Source organism: Triticum aestivum, chromosome 2D (genome assembly GCF_018294505.1).
Source record: "Triticum aestivum cultivar Chinese Spring chromosome 2D, IWGSC CS RefSeq v2.1, whole genome shotgun sequence".
Lineage (NCBI taxonomy): Eukaryota > Viridiplantae > Streptophyta > Magnoliopsida > Poales > Poaceae > Triticum > Triticum aestivum.
This window is the reverse complement of record NC_057799.1, coordinates 143367591-143378478: the sequence shown is the minus strand read 5'-3', so window position 1 is coordinate 143378478 and position 10888 is coordinate 143367591.

The following is a 10888-nucleotide window of genomic DNA, read 5'->3' as shown; positions in this document are numbered from 1 at the left end:
TACCGAATCTAATCGGGCACTGATCTTGGAGTTTTCTTCCGCGGATATCTTTCAGCACTCGCCCTTGGGCGATGTGCTAAACTCATTGAGGTCTCTCTCCTTGTCAGGAGACCCTTGGCCGAACTATGTCCGGCTAGAATGGGATGCGGACGACGAAGAAATTCGCTCCCCACCCACCACCCACTTAGTAGCCACTGTCAACGATTTAACCAACATGCTCGATTTCGGCTTCGAAGACATCGACAGTATGGACGACGATGCAGGAGACGAACAGGAGCCATCGCCCACAGGGCGCTGGACAGCCACTTCATCACATGATATATACATGGTGGATACACCCAAAGAAGACAATGATGAGGAACGGGAGGATGCAGCGAAGGATAACCCCCTCGAGAAGCAACCAAAGCGACGACGCAGACGCCGCTCCAAATCTCGCCTCGGCAAAAACGGCGATAACAGCGCAAGAAAGAATGAGATCCCGGTCAACTCCAAAGCAACAGAGCAGGATGAGCTAGCGGACGGCGAACATAGTACGGAGCCACTGTCCGATCACGGCGACGCCGAGGGTAGAAATCATCAACCTGTCTCCGGAGAGGAGAATAGTCCGGATGACGATATACACATCATCCCGGAAAGGAACTTGGAACAAGAGAACCTCCACAGAAGGCTTATTGCCACCGCGAGGAGTCTTAAGAAGCAGAAACAAAGGCTTAAGGCCGCGCAAAATACACTCATCAGTAGATGGAACAAAGTGCTGGGCACTGCTGAAAAGTACGGTGGCAGTCGCCACACAAAGAGTTACCCAAAGCGCAAGCTGCTGCCTGAATTCGATGACGAGGCCTTAGAGCCTACACAGCCGAAAAATAAAACGGCCGGCCGGTCGGATCGACTACCTCGTGGCCGCGATAGGGCGGCTAATGAGGCCGCACATAAGTTAGCACACGATTCACGTGAGGAATTGCATCAAAAAGCCGGCATGACCAGATCCATCTACGGATCTAGGAAGCGCGCTCCAGCATAGAATCAAAACCAAACACTACAACAGCCAGAACGCCATGACACAGCCAATTATAGGGGTGCCGCGCACCCCCTATGCTTCACTGATGAGGTGCTGGATCACGAATTTCCAGAGGGATTCAAACCCGTGAACATAGAGGCGTACGACGGAACGACAGACCCTGGGGTCTGGATTGAGGACTTCATCCTCCATATCCATATGGCTCGCGGAGACGATCTCCACGCCATCAAATACTTGCCCCTCAAGTTAAAAGGACCAGCTCGGCACTGGCTGAAGAGCCTCCCCGAAAATTCAATTGGAAGTTGGGAAGAGCTTGAGGATGCTTTTAGGGCTAACTTTCAAGGGACCTATGTCCGACCTCCGGACGCAGACGATTTAAGTCATATAATTCAACAACCCAGAGAGTCAGCCCGAAAGCTTTGGAACAGATTTCTTACTAAGAAGAATCAAATCGTCGACTGCCCGGACGCCGAAGCCTTAGCAGCTTTCAAACACAGCGTCCGAGACGAATGGCTCGCCAGACACCTCGGCCAAGAAAAACCGAGGACAATGGCAGCCCTAACAAGCCTCATGACCCGCTTTTGCGCGGGCGAAGATAGCTGGCTGGCCCGTAGTAGCACCAGCGACCCAGGCACATCTGAAGTCAGGGATGGCAATGGAAAACCACGACGCAGTAAAAGCAAGCGTCGAAATAACGAAGACAGCCCAGACAACACGGCGGTAAACGCCGGATTTAGGGGCTCTCGACCCGGTCAGCGGAAAAAGCCTTTCAAAGGCAACAGAGATGGACCGTCCAGCCTAAACAAGATTCTAGACAAATTATGTCAGATTCATGGCACCTCCGATAAACCTGCAAATCACACCCACAGAGAATGCTGGGTCTTCAAGCAGGCCGGCAAGCTAAACGCCGAACACAAGGGGAGGGAGACACCAAGTGAAGACGAGGATGAGCCTCGCCAGCAAAACACTGGGGGACAGAAAAAATTCCCACCAGAGGTCAAAACAGTGAACATGATTCACGTAACAAAAAGAAGGAGCAAACATGCACTCCGAGACATATGCGCCGTAGAGCCCGTCACCCCTAAGCTCAACCCTTGGTCGGCCTGCCCGATCACTTTTGATCGCAGGGATCACCTGACAAGTATCCGGCACGGAGGATTGGCTGCCTTGGTGCTAGACCCAATTATCGACGGATACCACCTCACCCAAGTCCTCATGGACGGCGGCAGTAGTCTTAATCTGATATATCAGGACACAGTCCGCAAAATGGGGATAGACCCGACAAGAATCAGCCAAAGCAATACTACCTTTAAAGGGGTAATACCAGGCCCAGAGGCCCGCTGTACGGGCTCTCTAGTACTAGAGGTTGTATTCGGTTCTCCCGACAACTTCCGAAGTGAAAAGTTAACCTTCGACATCGCTCCATTCCGAAGCGGCTATCAAGCACTACTCGGAAGAACAGCTTTCGCTCGTTTTAATGCAGTACCGCATTACGCTTCTCTTAAGCTTAAGATGCCCGGTCCACGTGGCATCATCACAGTTAGCAGAAATGTTGAGCGTTCCTTACGCGCGGAAGAACGTGTGGCGGCTTTAGCAGCCGAACACTAAACGGCCTCTCCAACCAGAATAAATGATCGGTCGTCAAGACCGCGGACACGGCTAGACGAGTCCGGCGCACCACTAGCTGTAACAGCTTAGATAAACCTGAGATTGGTTTGATGGATATACCCCCATAGGCGGTACCAGGGGCTTCCCGCATGTAAAAAGGACTACAGTTCGGCTCGACCTTACTTATCTTGAATTTTAATGGTTTATTGAGAATAACCAATTTTTCGCACGACAACTTTCACCTAAGTTCTTCTCTTTTACAGATGCTAATCGTGCTACACCCTTCCAGGATACGGCACAACGGAGACACAGGCGCAGACGTGCAGCAGGGCCCCGCTCAAAGGTTTCTTTTTAGATTAAGACCCTGTGTAAACCTTTTTTACTGTCTCTTGTTGCTTCACATCCTCCGGATACTCAGCATAACCGAGAGGGATGCTGACGTTATTGGCATTTCGCCACGTCAGAATGATGCACGTACCTGGACACTCAGGGTTCATTATCAAGGGCGTTACTCAGCCCGGTATATGTTGTAAAGACCGAATACCTTAGGGAGTGTTCGGCGTCGCGAGTTTGGCCTTATATGCATCAGCTCCGAATCATGTCTTTGGTCAAATGTTGGGTTTGCCCGGCTCCCGCGTTTTGCTACCTTACGTTCCGCTCTATCGGCTAAGGTGGCACCGGGAGAACTACTGCGATTGTGCCCTGGTTCATCCGGATGAGCACCTCAGTAGAGAAAGCCGAAAACTGACTGTCATGATAAAGCGCGAGACTGGTCAACCACTCGATGACTTAGCGGAATCTTCGGGATTCCTCCGCATTAACGAAGGGCCGGTTTTCCCGGTCATGTACGTACGCGCCCCGGACTCGGATGAGCGCGGAAGTACCAGGGGCTATATAGTAGCCCCACTGTCAAACTCCTATGGTTAAGTGAAAGTGTTAAAGCAATATAGTCTGATTGCCTCGTTCGCCGCGCTACCACCTCCTTAATGGACCAAGACGTTGGATCAAGTGTGAACACGCGCTTTTGCGAACACCCCCGCATTATATGCGTGGGGGCTGAAGCCGACGACTGCAAACTTTCAGGTTATATACATATATACATAAACGGCCGCACAGGAGGCATCATAATACTTTCAGGCAAAAGTATAAACACAGCCTTTATAATTTAAATAGCATTGTTTTTACAACCGGGATACATGTCACTCGAACATGACACTCTTCGAGCACTGAGCCTCTATTAAACGAGCACCTTCCAGGACTTCTTCAAAATAGTGCTCGGATGAAACCTGGCCTACGGCCGGATTCTGGGTTGCAATAGCGGTGGCCTCCATCTCTGCCCAGTATGTCTTGACACGGGCAAGAGCCATCCGCGCACCTTCTATGCACGCCGACCTCTTTACAGCGTCGATATGCGGCACAACACCAAGGAATCGTTGCACAAGACCAAAATAACTATTCGGCCTTGGTCCTTCCATCCAGAGATGATCCACGACAGACCTCATGGCAAGCCCGGACAACCTATGGAGCTTGGCCCACTCGGCCATTTGCTCATTTAACAGCAGCGGACGCGCTGGAGCATTGAACTGCGACCAGAACAACTTTTCCACTTCGTGATCTTTTTGATCTTTGAAAAACTTGGTCGCATCAGCGGCACTCGCTGCCAAATCCAAGTACGCGTCTGCAGAACTCCATAATTGATCCAGAAGGGCATACTTAGGATCTTCGAACTTCGTTCGCAACAAAAAGGGCTTCCTAGCCGTGATATCTCCGGCTTGACGTAGCTCCTCCTTCGCTGATCTGATTTTAGAGCGGGTTTCCTTGGCTGCTACCATGGCTTTCTCCAGGTCCGCCGTCTTTGTTTGACTTTCCCTTTCAAGAAGCTCATAACGGTCGGCGGCACCCTTCAACTCAATAGCCATTTTGGCTATTTTCTCTTTGCTCTCGCAATGCGCAGCCTGTTCGGCTCTTAATTCTTCGACCGCCTTTAGGGTGGCCGCATCACTCCTCCTGGCTTGTTCCTTGGCTTGGGCATGTTCCGCCCGAAGGGTCTCCACGGCGGCAGCTCCATCTGCAGTCACAACATATTATAGATACTAGCATCATGCCCCTCTTAATATATGTTGACCACCGGAGAATGCATACCCTGTGCCTCGTCAAGCCGCCTATTTACAAGCACGATGTCGGCATCTGCCGTATCAAGTTGCCGCTTCAGTTCGGCAAACTCACCAGTCCGGCTAGCCACCGGACCCTCAGCCACCTGCACATGAAGGCGGCATGATTATTACCTTGGACTATGATACTCTGTTTGCCACCTTTTTCAGCAGCAACCAGAGTCTTAGGGGCCACTATCTGCATAGGGCACACCTGGCGTGTGCGGTACCGTAAAAAATATACATATTACTTTGCGTACCTCAAAGCCTCTCAGCAGGCTCATAAAAGCTTCATGCAACCTGCGTTCGGCGGATGAAATCTTCTCAACTACCGTACCCATTAAGGTACGATGCGCTTCTGAGATAGCCGCTTGCTCCAGAAGATTCCTCAGTGAGTCTGGTCACGCACCGGACAGTTCCGGACTCTTTCTGTTGCTCCCTTTAGGAGCCGAATACTCCGGACTCCGGGTGGCCGAAGGGTTACCTTCTGGCCTTGGCGGATCAGGAGAAATCCTTCGTGACGACACCTCAGGGTCGTCCGCCTCATGAGGCGGGGAGGCATGGGGAGGTGTTTCGCTCTCCATCATCTCCGGAAGAAGATCCCCCGAAGAAGAACTCTGTCGAGAAGGGCTACGATCTGAACTACAAGACATACGTCTCGGTTATTGTCCTCGGAAATAAAGCAGGATATGTTTACTATAAAGTACTTTTGTTTACTTATAGCTCGGTGGGGGGCTGATCCCCTTGCGGGCACTGTGCGGTAAGGATACCCTCCGGGGTAGGACCCCCTGACAAAGATTTCTTCCCTCGTTTGGAAACCATTGTTTCCAAGTCTTCAGAGGCGGTCCTCTTCCTTCCTTCAGGAGAGGGGATTTTAGATCCTTCTCCCCGGTTGTCCTCCTTCGCGGAGGCACTAATTCACCCGGTTTGGATGAATAATGAGTGAGGCCCGCTTTCGGCTTCTTTATTCCTCCCTTTATCTTCCCCTGATGGCGCTTGATAAGGCGCGAGCTCAAGCATTCTGTCCAGTACTGGATCCGTTGAGCCTTCGGGAAGGGGGGCCGAACACCTGATCATCTTCGCCTCTTTTATCCAGTCCTGGTCGAAGACCGACTTTTCAGAATGATGTTGTGATAAATAAAGAGACATCATGTTCGGCCGAAGAGTTACTTACTTGGGTATCTGGACGATTGCAGCTCAGACCCGCATCCTCGGTGGTGTCCAGACACTTTATTTCTGATCCGAAGAACAATCCATACATCTCTTCGAGCGTCATGCCGAAGAATTGCTGAATAGTTCGCGGTCCTTCCGGGTTGAACTCCCACATACGAAGAGGTCGACGTTTGCAAGGCAGGACTCGACGAACTAGCATGACTTGCATTACCTTGACAAGGCTGACATCTCTCTCGAGGAGATCTCGGATGCGACTGTGCAAATTCGGCACATCATTTACTGGCCCCCAGTCCAGCCCCTTGTTGACCCATGATGCCAGTTGTGGCGAGGGGCCCGAGCGGAAGGCAGGGGCGGCTACCCACTTAGTACCTCGGGGAGCTGTGATGTAAAACCACTCCCGTTGCCATAAGCTGGACACCTCCGGGAAGGAACCCTTTGGCCATGGAGCATCGGCGCCTTTGCTTATTATGGCACCTCCGCATTCTGCGTGTCGCCCATTAATCATCTTCGGCTTCACATTAAAGGTCTTGAGCCATAAGCCGAAGTGTGGGGTGACGTGGAGGAAGGCCTCACACACGAAGATGAACGACGAGATGTGAAGGATGGAATCCGGGGCCAGATCATGGAAATCGAGCCCGTAAAAGAACATGAGCCCTCTAACAAAGGGATCTAGACTAAAGCCTAGCCCTCGGAGGAAGTGGGAGATGAATACGACACTCTCGCTGGGTTCGGGAGTGGGAATTACCTGCCCTCGAGCAGGCAGCCTGTGCGAGATTTCGGCGGTCAGATACCTGGCTTCTCTTAGCTTCTTGATGTCCTCCTCTGTGACAGAGGAGGGCATCCACCGACCTTGAAGGTTGGATTCGGACATGATTGAAGGTCCGAAGCGCCTAACCTGAGCCTTGGGTGTTGGAACTCAAGGTGGGGGAAGGATTCGATTGAGTGAGAGAAGAAAAGGACATGCCTTGGCCCCTTTATAAAGAGGGTGAATATCAAGCGTCCTCCACGTGGCCGTTTGGAACTTGCCTAAAATCGAGGAGTCATACCAACAGGCACGATTGGGTTACCCATACCCGTATTGATGAGAATCCCGTGATAAGGGGAACACGATCTCTGCTTCGACAAGACGTGCCAATAAAACCGCCTCGCGAAACGTGCAGTGGCAGGCTGGGAGAAACGGTTCGAATAATGACCAGGCCGTGGTGTGATGTCACGTTATGAAAAGTTGTCAGCAGATTAGATTTGTGGAAATATTATTCTCTCTACGGTGGTATGTGGAATTTGTTTTGCAGAGCCGGACACTATCCTTGTGTTCAAAATCTTCTATGGGATATTCGGAGGAGGAACCCGCCTTGCAATGCCGAAGACAATCTGCGCGCCGGACTCATCGTCATTGAAGCCTGGTTCAGGGGCTACTGAGGGAGTCCTGGATTAGGGGGTCCTCGGACAGCCGGACTATATACTTTAGCCGGACTGTTGGACTATGAAGATACAAGATTGAAGACTTCGTCCCGTGTCCGGATGGGACTCTCCTTGGCGTGGAAGGCAAGCTTGGCAATACGGATATGTAGATCTCCTCCCTTGTAACCGACTCTGTGTAACCCTAGCCCCCTCCGGTGTCTATATAAACCGGAGGGTTTAGTCCGTAGGACAACAACAATCATACCATAGGCTAGCTTCTAGGGTTTAGCCTCTACGATCTCGTGGTAGATCAACTCTTGTAATACTCATATCATCAAGATCAATCAAGCAGGAGGTAGGGTATTACCTCCATCGAGAGGGCCCGAACCTGGGTAAACATCGTGTCCCCCGCCTCCTGTTACCATCCGCCTTAGACGCACAGTTCGGGACCCCCTACCCGAGATCCGCCGGTTTTGACACCGACATTAGTCCCTAAAAGTCCCTCCTGTTTGGTTTAGATGGGAATGACACGGAATTTTTTAGTCCCTCCACCAAAATGTCCCTGTACACAAGCACCCTCTAATAATGCCGCTGGAAAATTGATGCAATGCCACAGTTAAAAGCAAATTACATGTTTAACTGCCACCGTCTGAGAAATGCTACTGTCTTGCTTTCTTTCCCATTTAGATAAGGTAGATGCTTCTTTTTGTTGGCTTTTGTGTCATCCACCGTTATTGACCACTAGTTGTTTCCTTTCAACCTCTGTGTAAACAGGGTTATCTACTTCTCCTCGTTGCCATTGTGACCTTTTGTTGCACTGCACAAAACACTTTTGTTTTAAGAGTGTTTTGTGCAGTTCAACCAAAATGTCACACCGACAATGTTGCTTGATTGCTTGATCTTAGTGGAACTGCACAAGAGGAGATCTTACTTCCTATCCGTGTTGGCAAATTTGGTTTAGATCTTCTTCTTGTGAGTTGTTTGAATTCCGCGTCATGAGAGGTCAGTACTAGCCTTCTTTCACATGATTCTGCAGTGTTCTTTCATATGTTGTGCTACTTGTACGGTAATGTTGCTTCATTTTAGTGAACTACACAAATGGAGACAAGACTTCCAATCTATATGTACACCGCAATATCCCATTGAGGTAAGATAAGGATATTTCACAACTGTTGGCCTGTATTTTGCCACTTTCATCAGAAAATTAATGTCATTGTTTAGTGCTATACTTGTGCAACCTAATTGACATGCCAAATCTTACATTGAAGGCGAAGCTTGTCTGTTATTGAACCAAGGGATGAAGGGGAAGAACAAGCGGAAGAAAAACAAAAATCAACTCCTGGTGCTGCAATGAAGCACTGGAACTGTGATGACACAAGTAATGATATAGTTTTGCATCTTAATTTATTGCTATGGCTGGAACGAGCAATTGTTTTGCCACTGATTTGATGCCACTCTTAATGTAATACGTAATTATCTCTACTTGTGCAAACAGGGATCTTCTTTGAAGATACCATATATTTTAGTGGAACTGCACAAGAAGATGTTGGAAGCATTAATCTAATCGAGGAGTATATAGTAAGCATGGCCACCACAGTAGATAGCAACAGATGGTTCCGGAGAAGTGCTTCATCTGTATGCTCTACACAATAAGCCTCCTGACAAAGGTTGGTACTCGCCCACTGATTTCATCCATATGATTGAGCTTTGTCATCTCTATTGGTGTTGTGCTACAGTTTAGATACTGTCATCAAAAAGTGGTATTGTCCTTGAGAAGTGCTTCATCTGTGCTGTTTTAAATATTTCCTTTCCTTTTTTCGAGCAAATAGGGATGCTAGCATTTAGTTATCCTCTTGTATTTGCACAACAGGATCATCCTCCTCTGAAGAAGAATATGGAGTACATGAAGTGACTAGTTCCGATTATGCCAGGATGAAGAAGCCTGTCTATCTTCTCATCAGAAGGAGCAGTTGAAGGATGGTTACATTACCCCCCACAAGACCAAACTAACTTCAGCTCAGAAGGACTGACAAATCTCCATTTTCTTGTTGTGATACGTGAGTACAATGTTGTTCTAGGATTCTTTCCGGTGAGTTCCATTTTTCTAAAAGTGTGCTCTACATGGACCATGTAGGTGCCTGTTTAAACTGTCAATTCATAGTACAGTTTGCTTTATACTAATCACTTTTTTGTATTTGTGCAAACAGGGGTGCTCAGCTTGATTTCAATGGGAACTGCACAAAATGTTCATGAATACATCGAATCATTCATTTCCACCACAAGAAAGGAGGTGCCGATAAGTTCAAGGCATTGCAACATATAAGGGTGAAATCATACAAGCTACGCGCGAATTTGGTTGATTTTGGTGGAGCTGCACAAAAAGAACAGCTGGTTTATTTAGCACCAGGTGCCATGTCAATGTCCGAACTGATGGCAAACCCTGCCCATTCCACAATCGTAGGCATTTGATATTTTGGAATCGGAAAACCTTGTCAAATTTTGCTCATTGATTTTAGCAAGAAGACATGCGTTTGATATTTTCGAATGGGACGCCCTTTGCTGTCAGCTGCGTCGATCCATTTTTTCTTTATTCTTTAGTTGTGAAGTAAATATTGGCTCTGACATGTGAATCGCTGAGATGCATAATCATCGACTGTTTTGAATGTTCTCTATGAATTGCCAGGCCTGTGTGTTTGATTGCAATGTACAGGAACGCTAAAAAGCTTCTCAAACTCTTTGTACTCCTTCTGTTCCTTTTTACTTTGCACATTGTGAAATTGCATACTTTTTTCTATAAGATTGGTCAAAGTAGAGATACTTTGACCGCAGACAAAACTTGTATGCAGACTAGAAAGGACCGGTGGGAGTACATGTGAAACTGCTGCAAACGAGGTGATCACCCTGGGAATAAAGCTAGTACGTATTGTTTTGCATGTTCATCCAATGCCAGTGATACAAGAATTCGAACTAATCGAAATAAGTTCATTCATACACGGTTGGATTTCATATAAACATGCCGGATTTTATTACATTTCATACATTCTTCAACTAAAAAGGGGTGCGCTGGAGGTATAATTAATTAACCGAAGCTACCCACCTGTGTCCGGCTGAGCCGAACAGAAGCTCCAGTGACTTAACTACAGGTGCAGTTCCGTAACTGACATGTGGCCCAGATGCCTGTTGGGCCCACGTGTCAGTCAGCCAACTACACCAGCAGTTAAGTAGAAGCAGCGTCCTTCTCCAACATAGCTCTCCGACTCCACGTCGCCGCCAAGAAGCTAACCGGCCGTCAGTGGTCAACCCGCCTAGCTTGTCATAGCAATTAGGGCAACTAGGAGCCCAATGATCAGGATCCCCATATGACAAACACCTTTCTTCTTGTCATTCTTCTTCTTGAAGTTCGTGTGTTGCACAGCCTTGTTCTTCCCATCAAACTTTGCTTTACCATCAAACTTGCCCTTGTTCTTGAACTTGTGGGGCTGGAAGTTTTTCTTCTGTAGCAGATTGGCACTAGATCCTCCATCAATTCCTCGAGCAC